General features: G+C 40.8%; 1 long non-coding RNA gene across 1 annotated transcript in view; it reads left to right on the top strand.

Annotated features, from left to right (window-relative positions):
- LOC140194129 (uncharacterized) overlaps positions 1-12900 on the top strand; it is a 29560-nt gene extending 16660 nt beyond the window's left edge. Inside the window, exons 2-3 of the long non-coding RNA XR_011885033.1 lie at positions 6856-6995; positions 9642-12900. This is a non-coding gene — a long non-coding RNA (uncharacterized lncRNA). The remainder of the gene's footprint in view (positions 1-6855; positions 6996-9641) is intronic.
- The last annotated feature ends 5115 nt before the right edge of the window (positions 12901-18015 follow it).

Here is an 18015-nt window from a genome sequence, read left to right as displayed (position 1 = left end):
TCATTTCATGATGAATGAGTGAAAAAAAAAATGGTTTGAGTATATTCAGTTAATCAGCACAATTTCTTGAAACATTAAAAATCTTCTGATATCCTTTCTAATCTTTTGATATACTTTTATTGAAAATGGAGCAACCCTGTGGCTCAATACTGGTAGCCAGAACCCAACAGTCTGCACTTCTCCTTAGGCCATGTTAAGGGCAGACGTCTGTCTTTTCCAAGGAAGATACTCAGAGCAGGAAAAGAGTGACAAGATCAAAAGTACCTTTAGCTCTTCAGCATCTTCATCCCTAACTTATGCGTAAAGCAGTGCTTGATATGAAACAAGAAGAACGGTGTCAAATCCTGCATTGAATATCAGTCCATGTCATGAACAAATCAACAAAGTACAAAGATCGAAGTAAATTTATGATCAAAGTACATTTATGTTACCATACACTACCCTGAGATTCATCTTTTTGTCAGCATTTATAGGAAAAATGAAGAAATACAATAGAATTTATGAAAACTAAATAACAATGTGCAAAAGAAGACAAATTGATTTCCTCACTTGTAGACCCAGTCAGTATGGACTGGTAACAACATCTCTTCCATATCACCATCAGCACAGGTGCAGCACAATACCGTGTGCTTAGCACCCAGCTCTACTCACTTTATCTATTTTTTACTTCAATATCTTCAAACTCGTAATGCATAAAAGAAGAATCTAATTCTGATTATCTACTCTTTGAGTATTTTGTTTTCCTTGTTATTTGTTTTTTCTCCACTGAGCTGTATCAGTCAATTATCTCCCACATTAACTAGCCTGTCTAACTACACTTACAAAAGTATCTGCCGCTTTCTCTATGGGTTATCTTGCTCTTAATTGTTGCCATCAGAATGCTTCCAATATAATTTATTTCACCGATACTAGCGTCATTTAAAAGTCCCCAGTAGATTATCTACCATCGACTGCTATAGAGCTATAGGAAGCTATAGGATGGATGCAGACAATCAGGCCACATCATCCATGCGAAATTTCTGCTTCACACATTTTTTCTATCTCAGCTCTTCACCGTTTACAAAACATTTCAGGTGGCAACAGACTGCCATGTGAAGAAGTTTCTCTTAACTTTTATTCACTCTATGATAATTTTAAATTGATTCTCTATATCCCTGACTCCCAAATGAAAGGAAATATTCCTCCCTCCAAAAACATTTGGAAATTTCAAGCTTCCAACAAGTCTGATATTTTCTTTCTCTGAATCCTTGCCAAAGTCCCTGTATCTCAGATTCTAGAATAATTTTAATAGGTAGTTTATACTCTTTAGAACTATTTAAAATATACATTTTATATAAAGAAAGAAAACCAAAAGCATCACAGACAGTCCAGTCTACACTCAGTGGCCACTTTACTAGGTACACCTGTACACCTGCTTGTTAATGCAAATATCTAATCAGCCAATCACATGGCAGCAACTCAATGCATAAAAGCATGCAGACATGGTCAAGAGGTTCGGTTGTTGTGCAGACCAAATTTCGGAATGGGGAAGAAATATGATCTGTGACTTTGGTGCCAGATGGGGTGGTTTGGATATCTCAGAAACTGCTGATCTCCTGTGATTTTCACATCCAACAGTCTCTAGAGTTTGCAAACAAGCGTGTTAAGATAAATCCAGTGAGTGGCAGTTGTGTGGGTGAAAATGCCTTGTTGATGAGAGGCAGAGGAGAATGGCCAGGCTGGTTCAAGCTGACAGGAAGGTGACTCAAATAACCACACTCAAATAACAGTGGTGTGCTGAAGAGCATCTCTGAAAAAAACAAGATGTCAAGATGTCAGAAGACCACAAACATACACTCAATGGCAACTTTTTCAGGTACCTCCTCTGCCTAATGAAGTTTCTACTGAGTGTATATCATATGCAATTGGTCCTTATGAACACCAAATGCCTTTTTCTAAAACTAAAAAATTCTTTGGCTGTTTTAAGGCTTTATTTATTTATTTGTACATGCAGACAAAAGCAGTAGTAGCTCCTGGAATCTTCATCATTCAATGGATTTATGGCTGATTCTGTACTTCAGGCTTATTCCTTTCCATACATACCTCAATTTCCTGGAATCCAAATATCTACAGAGCCTGACTGAATGAGCATCCAGATCTCCTGAGGTAAGAAATCACGAAAGGTCATGACCCTCTGCATTAAAGATTTTTTTCTTGATCTCAGTCATAAATGGCCAGCTTCATCCTAAAGCTAGACATCCTAGTTTTATATTTTTCAGCTCAAGAAAGCAACATCTTGGCGTTAACATTTTGTCACTCTAAAATGACGTAAGATTTCATTCCCCTATATTCTGTGAATTATGGCCAGCCTTATTCAATATAAATCATCGCGGGAATAAGTCTGAATTGTGAAGTGAATCTGAATGTACTCAGGACAATGTATGCACGTTATTCTGTATGTACAGAGAGCAAACTAAAGCAGAGTCCTCCAAAATTTCACCAATTTTTTTGTGTAATCTCAAAAGAATTTCTTTATTTTTGTACTCCTGCCTCTTGTTACAAGGCCCTTGTGACGTAGAGATGTGATGTACCCAATTTTTCTTTAAAGAAGTTTAGTTTGACCACTGCCGTGAAACCAACGTTCTCTACTGTAACTAGTGCCTGCCTCTTCTGCAAGGACGGGTGATGAGGCTGTAAATGCTGAGCCGGGATTCATAGTCATAGTCATACTTTATTGATCCCGGAGGAAATCGGTTTTCGTTACAGTTGCACCATAAATAATAAATAGTCATAGAACCATAAATAGTAATATGTAAATTATGCCAGTAAATTATGAAATAAGTCCAAGACCAGCCTATTGGCTCAGGGTGTCTGACCCTCCAAGGGACGAGTTGTAAAGTTTGATGGCCACAGGCAGGAATAACTTCCTATGACGCTCTGTGCTGCATCTTGGTGGAATGAGTCTCTGGCTGAATGTACTCCTGTGCCCACCCAGTACATTATGTAGTGGATGGGAGACATTGACCAAGATGGCATGCAACTTAGACAGCATCCTCTTTTCAGACACCACTGTGAGAGAGTCCAGTTCCATCCCCACAACATCACTGGCCTTACAAATAAGTTTATTGATTCTGTTGGTGTCTGCTACCCTCAGCCTGCTGCCCCAGCACACAACAGCAAACATGATAGCACTGGCCACCACAGACTCGTATAACATCCTCAGCATTGTCCGGCAGATGTTAAAGGACCTCAGTCTCCTCAGGATATAGAGACGGCTCTGACCCTTCTTGTAGACAGCCTCAGTGTTCTTAGACCAGTCCAGTTTATTGTCAATTTGTATCCCCAGGTATTTGTAATCCTCCACCATGTCCACACTGACCCCCTGGATGGAAACAGGGGTCACCAGTACCTTAGCTCTCCTCAGGTCTACCACCAGCTCCTTAGTCTTTTTCACATTAAGCTGCAGATAATTCTGCTCACACCATGTGACAAAGTTTCCTACCGTAGCCCTGCACTCAACCTCATCTCCCTTGCTGATGCATCCAACTATGGCAGAGTCATCCGAAAACTTCTGAAGATGACAAGACTCAGGTGGCTGCCTTCTTCCTTCATTTTGTGCTGCTCATCATGCTCCACCCCTCATGAACCTCTTCTTCTACATCTCCTTGAACTTTCATTGGTAGTCAGTGTATTATGAATTAAAGTACAGGATATAATAAAACACACTAGACAATGACTTTGCCAAACAGATATGCTTATTTATTAATAACAATTAATTCCAACATAATTTTAAACAATTACTTAACTCTTTAGATTACTTTCATGACTTCCAAAACGTACTACTGGTATTCAGATATTACCCACTCTTGATCAACCTTGGCCAGGTTCAATTCTGGTGAGTTATTTTCTGAGTCCCTGACTCTTCAATGGTTGGTCTCTGGAATCTCTGCTGCTGGTCATTTCGTAAGTCTCTCCTTTATCCATTTCTTCACATACTTCTCAAACACTGCTTCATTTTTTATTGCCTTTATACATTCTAACCCATTCAATATCTGTACAAGAATACGAATCTTTCTTCAAACTCCTGCTGGCATCATCCTACGATAACCTTCATCATTTAGTTCCTAAATTACCAGATTGTTTATTGAAGGTTTGTAATCTATGATATAGTACCTTACCACAAGATATCAGGTCGGAACACATCCATTGCATGTCCTATCTTCCAGATAACTTACAGTAAGATGCTTACAATGGGATAGTCCACAGAACTATAAAATGGTCTCAGTTATGGAAGTTTCGTTGATCGCTGATCAACCAAACTTGCAAATAGCCAACACAAGCTACCAATATTCACAAGGTCTCAATTATGTAATTAATTGAGACTGACCTTGTGTTGATGCATGAACATCCTTCCCTGTGCCCCTTGGTTCTGATGTTTTCAACATCTCTTCCAAGGCTACAGAGTATCCCCCCCACCACCAAGCCTGATGGGATACTTGACATCACCCTGGCTGCCAAATCATGGACAACAATCATCATTACATGGATAATGACAGAATGCTGAATGGTGGCAAAATGTCAAAATGTGCCTCATGATTTCATCTGGAAATTACTTTCAATGCAATCTGGTCTCTGTAAATTCTGCAGTCTAGTCTGCAGGACTCTACAGAGAGTGGTGCAGACGTCCCAGCTCATCCGTAGATGTGAACTTCCCACTATTCAGGACATTTACAGAGACAGGTGCATAAAAAAGCCCCGAAGGATCATTGGGGACCCGAGTCACCCCAACCACAAACTGTTCCAGCTGCTACCATCTGGGAAACGGTACCACAGCATAAAAGCCAGGACCAACAGGCTCCGGGACAGCTTCTTCCACCAGGCCATCAGACTGATTAATTCACTCTGATATAATTGTATTCCTGTGCTACATTGTCCTGTTGTATACACTATTTATTACAAATTACTATAAATTGCACATTGCACATTTAGACAGAGACATAATGTAAAGATTTTATTCCTTGTGTATGTGAAGATGGTAAGAAATAAAGTCAATTCAATAAAGTTAAAATCCGAAGATAGAGCACAAACAATGGCAGGTTTTGAGTTAAAATGCCTTAATATTTTTATGTTTTCTTATTCAGAACTACTGTATGTTGTAAACAGCCTTATTTAATGCCCATCCTATAATCTTTAAAGATTAATATATTTCCTTGGCTCTTTAAGGTTGTTATAGCCAAGGGTGGAAATGAGGATAACCTACCACTACCTATTAAATGCTCCCTTATGGCATGCACCTCAAATAGCCTCAATGACCAACTGCAGCTCCTGACCTTCATGTGTGGCTTAACTACTAAGTCTGGCATAACAGTTTCTACTGATGGGAGAAAGGGCAAAATGAGGTTAATAGTCATAGTCATAGTCATACTTTATTGATCCTGGGGGAAATTGGTTTTCATTACAGTTGCACCATAAATAATTAAATAGTAATATGTAAATTATGCCAGGAAATAAGTCCAGGACCAGCCTATTGGCTCAGGGTGTCTGACCCGCCAAGGGACGAGTTGTAAAGTTTGATGGCTACAGGCAGGAATGACTTCCTATGACGCTCTGTGTTGCATCTCGGTGGAATGAGTCTCTGGCTGAATGTACTCCTGTGCCCAACCAGTACACTATGTAGTGGATGAGAGACATTATCCGAGATGGCATGCAACTTGGACAGCATCCTCTTTTCAGACACCACAGTCAGGGAGTCCAGTTCCATCCCCACAACATCACTGGCCTTACGAATGAGTTTGTTGATTCTGTTGGTGTCTGCTACCCTCAGCCTGCTGCCCCAGCACACAACAGCAAACATAATCGCACTGGCCACCAGAGACTCGTAGAACATCCTCAGCATCGTCTGACAGATATTAAAGGACCTCAGTCTCCTCAGAAAATACAGACGGCTCTGACCCTTCTTGTAGACAGCCTTAACGATGCCTTAAAGCCAGTCGCTTTGGGCAGATTGTGCTCATCAGCCATGGTTGGCAGCTCATCTAGCAGAAGGAAAGCACTGATCTCAAACCTCTGCTGCCTTGCAGCCATAACCCCTCCTGGGGAAGGCTTCAGAAGTAAACCCTGCCCTGAGGAAAGATGTGGACCTGGAGACCCTCGGGCGATCTTTCATTGAGTTCAACGCTGGCCACTCTTGTGATGCCACTGGTGCCAAACTGTATTGGTCTCGGCTGTTACTTTGGATTCACGGTTCCAAGGAGAGGGGGAGCCTGCTACATCGGCAACAGCTTGCTCTCCATATTGTACTGCCTTGTGTGTGATGTAGACTGCTAGGATGCAATATCCACAGTCGACTCTGAGCAAATGAGGAACGCAGATATTTTCCTTAAAAATAAATGAATCAAACAAGATCTGCCTTCTACACCTCTATGGTATGTGCCTCCAATTGCATGTCTTCTTTACTGTTCACTAAATCTAAATTAGATGCTCTACCGCCAAGCTTCTGAGTCGATTCGACTGGCTGAGTATCATCCGCAGAAGCAAATGGTGCATGGAAAGTCAGAAGCTGGTGCCATGGTGATCTAATTTTTCATCTGTCTAAATTAATGAACTATAATAACTCCTGCCCAGATTTTTCCCCCTTAATAAAAGCAGAAAATACTGGAAACACCCAGCAGAGCAGGTGGCGTCAGCAGACAAAGACACAGTCAATGTTTCAGCTGGAAGACCCTTTATCAGAAGCAATCCTGAGGAGAGATCCCAGACTTGGAACTATTTCTTTTTCACTAAATGTATCACCTGCTGAATATTTCCAGCACTTTCTGTTTTAATTTCAGATTTCCAAAATTTGTAGTTAATTTGATTTTTATCTTGTTTTCACAGTTTTATCCTGAAGGCCAACAAAGAAAGAGAATGGTTGCAGCACGCACACAAAACGTACATGTGACAGATCACGAACAGGAGAAATTCTATAGACACTGGAAATCCAAAGCAACACGTAAAATGCTGGAGAAACTCAGCAGGTCAGGCAACATCTATGGAAATGAATAAGCAGTTGACGTTTTGGGCCAAGACCCGTCTTCAGGACAGCAAAGAAAGGGGGAAGACACGTGATTAAAAAGGTGGTTGAGGGGAAGGAGGCTAGCTGGAAGGTAATAGGGTGAAGCCTAGTTGTTGGGTAAGCTAACGGGCTGAAGAAGAAGGAATCTGATAGGAGAGAAGAGTGAAATATAGGAGAGAGGGAAGGAGGAGCAGGCCCAGGGGTAAATGATAGGCAGGTGAGAAGAGGTAAGGGTCAGATTGGGGAACAGAGGAAGGGGGTGAGAATTTTTTACAGGAAGGAGAAACTGATATTCATGCCATCAGGTTGGAGGCTACCCAGGTGGAATATAAAGCATTGCTCCTCCAACCGGAGTGTGGCTTCATTTTTGCCTGAAGGCAGGCCATTGGCCAACATGTCAGAAAGGGAATGGAAATTGGAATTAAAATGTTTGGCCACCGGCAAGTTCCGCTTGCGGTGGATGGAGGGGAGGCGCTTGATGATGCGGTCCCCCAGTTTGCAACGGGCCTCACCAGTGTAGAGGAGGTCCATTGGGAGCACCAGATACAATGATTGACAGCCCGAATTAAAGCAAAAATGAAGTGGTTTATATTTAACCGGCTTATACTTTCCCTTCTGAAACAAGGTTCTGCACTCATCAATTCTATTTTTTCATTCCAATTTTCAGAGAACTGCGGTGCTTCATTTGGTGTTTCTTCCTCACTCTCTTAAAGGACCTAGAGATCTTTTTAATTCCTATCAACTTTAATTATTTTTATAACATTTTATTTATAATACTTGAAGCAAATAACATTAATTACATGGGTACATCCTTCATGGACTTCTCTGCTCCATGTTTTGCTTTCTTTAAAATAACTGATGGAAGGTTTTTATTCCACATCTTCATGCCATCAAGTGTGAACAGAAGATGCCCCATCCCATCCCATCCTGACCCAGTTTGATGTCTTTTTATTCCTTCTTTATCCAATCTTTTATTCACTTAACTGTCCTTAACTCTGTTTTGACTTCCTATATAAAACCTTTTTGATTCTTGAAGTTTTCTTTATCTCCTTGTATCTTTCATTATAACTTTAACAAGATTTCACCAAGAACTGCCATATTGCAGCTTTGCATTGGGTCATTTAAAGATCTTTGTTTTCCCTTGCAAAATAATCAAAGATAGAATGGAAGTTAGAGACAATCGTAACCAGCAATTACATATCTCCATTACTCGGACAGACCAAGCAATTCCATAAAGGCAAAATAATTCATAAAAACAATTCTGTCCAGCTTTAGAAGGGCACATACTGGGCCCACATAATTATTCAGAACTGAAAATGCTCTTTTGAATTTTTAAAATGTTTAAGTATTTTCAATGTTAACCAACTTAGTGGATGCTAATCAGTGATATGTTACTTATTTTTCCCCTCAGAGGTCCCAGCACTACAAAGCACATTTCTCCCCCGATTGTTCAATGATCTTGAATACTTTCTTCAGCAGACGTCTTACCAGGGCAAAGAGAAATGCAAATTATATTAAAAAAAATCAGTGGCCCCTCTACATTGTCACCAGATCAATAGAGAAGATTGAACATGGGCACAAATCTCAAAATGCATCTACCTGCAGAATTGTTTATAATACCTCTTTTTTAAAACAACGTATTTTCCATAGCAAAATGTTATGTTCCATGTGAATAGCCTCCAACCTGATGCCATGAATATCAAATTCTCCTCCCAATAAAAAATACCCCCCATCTTTCTCTGTGCCTGAGTCTGACCTTTTACCTCTTCTCACCTGCCTATCACTTCCCCCGGTCTGCCTTGTCCCTCCCTTTCTCCTATGCTTCACTCCCCTCTCCAATCAGATTACTTCTTCTCCAGCCCTTGACCTTTCCTACCCACCTGGCTTTACCTATCACATTTGAACTACCCTCCTTCCCTTCTCCCCCTACCATTTTATTTTTGCATCTTCCCCCTTCCTTCTCAGTCCTGATAAAGGGTTTCAGCCCAAAACGTTGACTGTTTATTCATTTCCATAGATGCTGTCTGACCTGCTGAGTTCCTCCAGCATTTTGTGTGTTTTGCTCTAGACATCCAGCATCTGCAGACTTTCTCATGCTTATATTTTCCAAAATATCTTTTTTCCCCTCTGTAGCTCAACACAGTCAAACCAGATACAGTTCTCAGCCAGACTTATTTCACTCTCTTAACTCATTACCAAGACCAATTATCAATTCTTATTGCCACTTTATCAGCAAAGAGATTATGATTTGATCATTATTTAGAAAAATACAGAACATCCACAAAAACACAATGGCACAATGAATTGTAAACCACTGAAAGAAGACGTAGAAGTGAATGAGCTGCCAGCGCAAATGGTGGATGCGGGGTAGATTTTATCATTTAAGAGAAATTACGTGAACAGTATTGGTATGGAGGGTTATGGTATGGGTGTAGATCAATGGGACTAGGCAGCTTAATGATTTAACACAGACTAGATGGGCTGAAGGGCCTGTTTCTGTTCTGTAGTGTTCTAGGACTCCATGATAACACAGTGTAGTGTTGTTCCTTTTATACGTAATCTGTGTTTCTCAATTCCCTTTGTCTTTCTTTATTTCTATTCATTGCAGTTTAATCATTACGGAGAAAATTACCTCTGAAAATCAGTAAATCAATTAAAATGTAATTGGAATGGAATAGAACCCACAAATCATCAGCATATCAGCATCCAAAATCAGCTGCAAACATTAAACATCAATATCTTGAAGCAGCGCAGTGGTTAGCACAATGGTTTACAGTACCAGCGAGACGGATTCAATTCCCATCTCTGTCTGTAAGGAGATACACTCAAAATGCTGGACGAACTCAGCAGGTCAGGTAGCGTCTATGGAAAGGTCAAGGGCGGGAGATGAAGGAATTTGATTGAATTTGATTGAAATACACCTGGCTTTACCCATCACCCTCCAGCTAGCCTCCTTCCTATCCCACCCCCCCCACCTTTTTATTTTGGCACCTTCCCCCTTCCTTCTCAATCCTGAAGAAGGGGCTTGGCCTAAAGTGTCAACTATCTATTCATTTCCATACAGCTGCCTGACCTGTAGAGTTCCTGCAGCATCTTGTCTGTGAACATTTGGGTTTCCTGCATCCGCAGACTGTCTTGTGTTTCAGTCTGTAAGGAGTTTGTATGTACTCCCTGTGACCACGAGGGTGACCTCCCACTGCTCCGGCATCCTCCCACAGCCCACAGACGCACCAATTGGTAGGTTAATTGATCATGGTAAATTGTCCCATGATTAGGATTGATCGCCCTGAACTGAACTCCCAGACCTGGAGGATCAATGGAGCACTCTTGGTCTGGCATCTTCCTTTTGACATGTTTAGAATGGGTGACCCTACCAAGAGCCAAAACACAAAGCCAACGTAGCTCTCTGAATCATTGAGGAACACAAGCATCAAGGTTGTAGTCCTCTTGGAGCAGTGGTGCAGTGCAGTGCTAGCTGCGAGTGGCTGTTCTGTGAGTGAAAACATCTTGTTAAATCCACTCGCTGGATGTTTTTTTTTGTTTTTGGCACCATTCTTTGTAAACTTCAGAGTCTGTTGTGTGTAAAAATCCCAGGAGGTCAGCAGTTTCTGAGATACTCAAATCATCCTGGGCGGCACCTAATTAACTAGCTTGTTTATTTCTGCTTTTTTCTTAAAGAGTTGCCGGACGCGCTCCGGTGCTCTCCGGCTAGCACTGCACCACTGTCTTGGAGGAATAATAATAAATAAATAAGCAATAAACTTTGAGAACACAAGTTGTATAGTCCTTGAAGGTGAGTCCATAGGTTGTGGGACCAGTGCTGGGGTGAGTGAAGTTATCGCCTCTGGTTCAAGAGCCTGATGGCTGAAGAGAAATTATTGTTCCTGAACCTGGTGGTGTGAGTCTTATGGATTCTGAACCTCATTACATTTTGCTGCTATTCCATATGAAATAAAAGCATTTCATTATAAGCTTTTGATATAAACAAACATTTAATTGAATGTCCAGTATTTATTAAATAATAATCTGGTGTTAGATTTTGTTTTATTGTTATAAAGTAGTATGTGCTGCATTCAATATGGATGGGGTCTGTTAGGGCTGATGTTCTTGCTGGCTAATTAAAGTGATGGTTTGTGGAGAAGAAATGCTGTCTGTAGAGCTGAAGGCAAAGCTGGAACAGATCAGTTAATTTTTACACAGCCAGAATTTAAACATCAGCATGATAGTGACTAGGTTATCTGTTTTATCAAAGTTCTTTGAAGGACATATTTGCTCATACATCAGGAATATTCCATTGCTCTTTTTTGAAATAGTGTCCTAGGATCATTTACCTGAGGGAAAACCACCTCTGGTTAGCATTTGCTTCCAAAATCATAATGGTTTTGATTCCAAAATCAAAACCCCCTCTGTCTGACTCTGAAGAATCAAGTGCAACTTGAACTTAAAACATTCAGTCTCAGGGGAGAGAGTTCCACAAATGAGCTATGAACAATGCTCATTGTCCATAGTCCTTTGAGACAGTATTAGCAAAATAAGACCATAAGACCTTAAGATACAGAAGCAGAATTAGGCCATTTGGCCCATGGAGTCTGCTCCGCCTTTTCATTATGGCTGATCCAATTTTCCTCTCAGCCCCAGTCTCCTGCCTTCTCCCCAAATCCCTTCATGCCCTGAACAATCCAGACTCTACCAACCTCTACCTTAAATATATATAAAGACTTGGCCCCCACAGCTGCTTGTGTCAAAGAATTCCACATTTTAACTCAGACTAAAGAAATTCCTCCTCATCTCTGTTCTAAAAGGACACCTCTCTATTCTGAGGCTGTGTCCTCTGGTCTTAGAACTTCTCACCATAGGAAACATCCTCTCCACATCCACTCTAACAAGGCCTATATCAAATGCTATATTTATCACTGTTATCAACACATTCAAATTAAATATGACTTTGCAAGTTAAAAAAAACATTGATTGCAATCGAGTCATTAGAAGTTTTAATTTTAGAAATATAAACAAAAAATATCATCTTTACTCTTTTGAAGAATTCAGAAGCAATATTCATCAAAATGCTGATTGTTAAAGAATGCAAGTGTTTACCTTCATGTTTTAGGTTAGCCAGATCATGTACTTTGACCATGCAAAGATAATGCCTGATAATGGGCATTATCCTATTCCTTCACTAGTAAACATTATACAAAACTGCTTTGTTAATTTTCTTTTTTTGCAGTTAGCCAATCTGTAACTAAATTCTATGTCAAAGTTTGATGCCCATCAAGATCCTAGTCAGCTGGAAGGAATACACCATTTTGTTGACAGACTGCACTTCTCATTTCAAAATAAAATGTTCTCCTTTTATTGCAGAACAACATTTTAGTTTGAGTATTGGAAGCTACTAAAGTTAGCTGTTCACATTGGCTTAGTCACTAAAAGAAGAAGTGAGTCTCACTTTGAAATCTATAGGAAAAATAAAAAGGTAGTGTAAATTGAAAGTGCCTTTTAGGTGTTTGCTTTAGCAGTGGACTTCAGGGGAATTGTTTGTTCATCTGTTTGTTTTGATATCAAAGACAACAACAGTGAATTATGTGTTTATAAATCAATTATTAATGTATGTGCAAGCTTTGATATTTCCTAATCTTTAGACATCCGTTGTCATAGTTTCGCCTCAAGCTGGTTACGCTCCCTCTTGTGGCAAAATGTAAAATACAATTGTTTGATAAACGATTTTCTGAAAACAAAATGACAATTTGTCAATTTCTAAATTAGGTTCAGCAAAAAGATCTATGCAATAACTGACCCAGAACATCAAATGAAATATGAATGTGTGTTCACTTTCACTGTTGCTTGTTGTCTATCTATAACGTATGGGAAGGACTGAGGTAAAGACATTTCCATTAAGAATCAGAGTTCCTGTGCACCATCCTTCTTTGTAAAAAGAAATGTTCACAAGAACTGTGAGGGAGAAACAGAAAACAACAAAAAAATAATTGATGGATTAGTCAGTTAAGACTAAATATGCAAAAAAGTCAAAACACTGAACCAGTAACACCAAAAATACACAGTAAATACTGGCCATTTTGAAGACTCATCCAAGCCAATTGAAACACTGCCAATTAATGCTTCTGCATGGGAATACATTATAGTCAAACCCTTTTGGCAAAGCAATGCTGATTTAAAATAATTGGAATGTGATTAAAATGCGCTTGGGACTTCCAGGCAGTTTTAACAAAAATACCATTAGTGTTGTTACTATATGGCACTGTGGATCAGCACACAACTCTATATTGTTGGGATCTCACTTTTGACTCATTTCTCACTAATATTTCACTGCCAGCCATGAATGCAAGAAGAAAGAATGCAGGGTGCTAGAGTAAAGATTCCATTTGCAATTATGGCATTCCAGCCTGAAGATTACAATGTATCCCAATTGTAGTAAGTTACAGTATGTATCAAATATAAAAGCTACTGTGCATGAGAAAGTTTACCTAATGGTTTCATTTCTGTTGCATCTTTTCATGTCACTTCCTTTTACGTTTCCACTCCAGGTTCTGCACCAGCCCCAAGTGAATATGGTGTTCTCAGAATCTGGTTTATTACCACTGACGCATGTTATTTGTCCACAAACATGAGAAAATCTGCAGATGCTGGAAATCTGAGCAACACCCACAAGATGCTGGAGGAAACGTCAGGCCGAAAGGTCGACTGCACTCTTTTCCGTACATGTTGCCTGGCCTGCTGAGTTCCTCCAGCATTTTGTGTGTGTTGTTATGGAATTTTCTGTAGCAGTACAGCGCAATACATAAACAAACTATACATTTCAATGAGAGCTATATTAAAAGTAAATAAAATAATGCTAAATTAGAGCAAAATAACGAGGTAGTGTTCATGAACCATTCAGAAACCTGACAGCGGTGGGGGAGAAAGTGTTCCCAAAATGTTGAGTGTGTGTCTTCAGAGGCCTGAACCACCTTCTTTATTGGAGTAATGAGGAGAGGCCATGTTCCAGATTATATACTCGATATTGTGCAATTAGTCTGAACACTGAGGTCTTCTGCAAACTAACATGGGCCAGACAATTACAGAGTTTATTACTTTCTTGATTGAAGCTTCCTTATCTGCAACTTTTCCTTGGTAATATATTTAGATTTCCCTTTTCATATGTAAGCTGATGGCACACAGCCCCATCTCCTCACCAGCTCTTTTGTCCCATCACTTCTAATTTTTTGAATTGATTCAGTATTGGGAAGAACAAATGCACAATGTCATCCCTAAAACCATCTCCAGACCTTTTCCTAGTAACTGTCTGAAAATGAACAGGATCACATATCCCCTTCTTCACTGAAACTACCATTGTAGCAATCATTGCTTTCATCCCTACCACATTTAATCTGTTTAAATGTTCAATTATGCCTGTGATAGGCCGGCACAGTAGCGTAATGGTTAGTGGGAATTGAACCCGGGTCGCCTGTTTTGCAAAGGGAGGAGAACCTCAACTCAGACCATGAGAGGCCTGCGTCGGGCATTTTCATGCCTTACAAGGCGCAGATTGGAAGTCTGTGTGGGGCACCACTCCTCACACAGACTAGAGCAATGTGTGATTAAGTGCCTTGCTCAAGGGCACAAACACGCTGCCACAGCTGAGGCTCGAACTAGCGACCTTGAGATCACTAGACGAACACCTTAACCACTTGGCCACGTGCTAACCACAACGCTTTACAGTACAGGCAACCCAGGTTCAATTTCCACCACTGCCTGTAAGGAGTTCATACGTTCTCTCCATGACCACATTGGTTTCCTCCAGGTGCTCCAGCTTCCTCCCACAGTCCAAAGATGTACTGGTTGGTAGGTTAATTGGTTGTTGTAAATTGTCCCGTCATTAGGCTAGGGTTAAGTCGGTAGGGTTGCTGGGTGGTGTGGCTCGAAAGGCAGGAAGGCCTACTCCATGCTGTATCTCAATAAGTAACTATTCCTGGAGTTGACTAAACAGAGTTCCCTTTGGTGACATGTTCGTATAACCACCTCTTTGTTGCCCTCCACAATAAACCAATCATTCCATTTGCAACACCTTCCATTCACCTGTCAACCATATGTTTGTTTACATGCAATGGATCGTAGTTAAGTAATGAACTGTTATATTTATTTAATGACCCAGCTTTTTAAACCCATTCAGGGCTGCATGTTTTATTTCTGTTATTTTCTCTAGCTTCACTGTCAACTATGCATTCAAATGCCATTCTGTTGAAACCCCAGAGTCAATAGATAATAGAACGAGCATTGTTAAAAAGACAAGAGTGTTTACTTTCATATTCTAAATGATCAAGAGATTCGACTCTGCCTCCCATTCCTCTTTTAGGATGTGTCTTAAAACATATGTTTGCAAACAAACTTTTCCTTTTCTGGCCAAAATATCCTAATGGAGCAGGGCTTAAATTCTGTTTTGATGTGAATGTTTACGACAGTCAGTATAGTAAATAGTACATTTACTTACTTATTGACATAGAGCACGGAATAGGCCCTCCTGCCCCTTTGAGCCTCACCACCCAGCAACCCTCAACTTAACCCTAGCCTAATCACATGATAATTTACAATGACCATTTAAGCTACCAAATGGTACACCTTTGGACTGTGGGAAGAAATGAGAGCATTTACCGGGCGTTTCCAGAAACACAGCTCATTAGCTCCTCGCCTACAGCCACCAGACTCAATGGTGACAAGCCACCTTTTCAGACTCCACACACAAGGTTCAGCATGAGTTGGGTCCCACCCAGACCCCGATCTGTGTAAATAGATCTGTGGGCGGGAGGAGAGGATGGTGGCGCGGCGCAGCGCGCGTAGCCTCTCCGGTGAAATGATATCATATTTGTTAAATAGGGGCCGTGCACAATTCTGATTTGATGGAGACAGCCGTGAGAGTACGGAGGAACATCTGGAGTAACTTCTGAAATGCCCGCTTCGCTGCTGCTGCTACTGTGCAATCGAGAATCTCTGGAGGGAAGGCCCCAAAATCCTCGGCTTTGCCTGCTGCTGGCAGCCGGGGCTGAGGTTGAAGCACTCGGCAGAAATGGTGCTCGGTGCTTGGTGTCGAAGGGCTGGTCGGAGGCTCGAAGTTTTCGAATGACTCAGCGTCAGACTGTGGTCGGGTATGGCAGGGAGAGTTTTCTTCCTTCTCCCATCTGCGTGAGATGTGGGATTTTTGAGAGATCTTGAACTTTTTTACTGTGCTCATGGCCTGTTCTTCATTAAGTTGTGGTATTGCTTGCACTGTTGTAACTGTATGTTATAATTATGTGGTTTCTGTCAATTTTTCAGTCTTGGTCTGTCCTGTGTTTCTGTAATATCACACCAGAGGAATACTATATCATTTCTTAATGTATGCATTAGTAAATGACAATGAAAGAGGACTGCGTGTCCTCATAATCTAATCTAATCTAATCCAATACTGCCCCTATGCAGTTAGCCATTGGCTACAAATACAGATCGTACACTGCATACAATTATAAAGAAAGTACAAAGTATATTTAGATGTATCAGCTTTATCAAACAGTTAGTAGGAAATAGAAAAGAAAAAATTAAAAAGGGCCCATTCCAGTTAACCCAGTCCAAATGTGAATGTAAGTTAGAGCTCATCTTGAAGTTGTCTTTAACTCACGTGCTGGACCCTTGGGGTGTGTGAAAGCACATATCACCTTCCAAAAGTCACTCAACATTCATCTTGAACAATGGGCTCCCCGACGGGAGTATTGGTCCTTCCTCCTTGAAACTATTCATCTGCACAAAATACCTTCTGCAACAGGCACAGTATCCTCAGCCATCTTCCCTCCTGTCTTCTCCCAGCTCCCACCAACAACAACCTCAACCCACAGGAGTGTCTGCCACCAAAACCTCTCTGCCCAGCATTCTCTAAAACCTTCTCTCCATTCCACCATCCTGATTAGATGATACTATATTCCTAAGCATGAACATCACAACCCCTCATCTTTAGCTCAAACCCAAACATACTGAACGCAGTACAGACAACTCCTACAGAACTACTAAAATGAAATACCTACAACATAGCAATGAAAATTTTAAACAGGGTGTTACACCCATATCGTCAAGGGGAGAATCTACAAGCTCCTTACAGATAATGATGGGAAGTGAACCTGGTTTCACAAGACCATAAGACCAAAAGATTTAGGAGCTGATTTAGGCCACTTGGTCAATCAAGTCTGCTCTGCCATTTCATCATGGCTGATCCATTTTCTCTCTCAGACCCAATCTCCTGCCTTTTAACCGTATCCCTTCATGCTCTGACTAATCAAGAATCTATCAACCCCTGTCTTAAATATACCCAATGACATGACCTCCTCAAGACACCTGTGGCAAGGAATTCCACAGTTTTACCACTCTCTGGCTAAAGAAATTCCTCCTCAGCTCTGTTCTAAATGGATGCCCCTCTATTCTGAGGCTGTGTCCTGTGGTCTTAGTCTCTCCCACCATAGGAAACATCCTCTTCAGATCCACTCTATCAAGGCTTTTCAACATCTGATAGGTTTCAATGAGGCCACCCCTCATTCTTCTGAATTCCACTGAGTAGAGGCCCAGAGTCATTATTAACGCCTCCACAAACACTTCAGTTACCTCCTTCAGTACTCTGGGGTGTACACCATCTGGTCCAGGTGACTTATCTACCTCCAGACCTTTCAGTTTCCCAAGAACCTTCTCCCTTGTAATGGCAATTTCACACACATCTGCCCCTGACACTCTCAACCTTCTGGCATACTGCTACTGTCTTCCACAGTGAAGACTAATGTAAAATACTTATTCAGTTTGTCCACCATTTCCTAGTCCCCCATTACTACCTCTCCAGCATAATTTTCCAGTGGTCCGATATCTACTCTCGGCTCTCTTTTACACCTTATGTGTCCGAAAAAACTTCCTCTTTAATATTACTGGCTAGCTTACTTTTGTATTCCATCTTTACCTTCTTAATAACTTTTTAGTGGCAT

The sequence above is a fragment of the Mobula birostris genome, chromosome 2, assembly GCF_030028105.1.
Source record: "Mobula birostris isolate sMobBir1 chromosome 2, sMobBir1.hap1, whole genome shotgun sequence".
In the NCBI taxonomy this organism is placed as follows: Eukaryota; Metazoa; Chordata; class Chondrichthyes; order Myliobatiformes; family Myliobatidae; genus Mobula; species Mobula birostris.
Note: the sequence above shows the minus strand (reverse complement) of the source record. Positions and strands in the feature narration are given on the sequence as shown.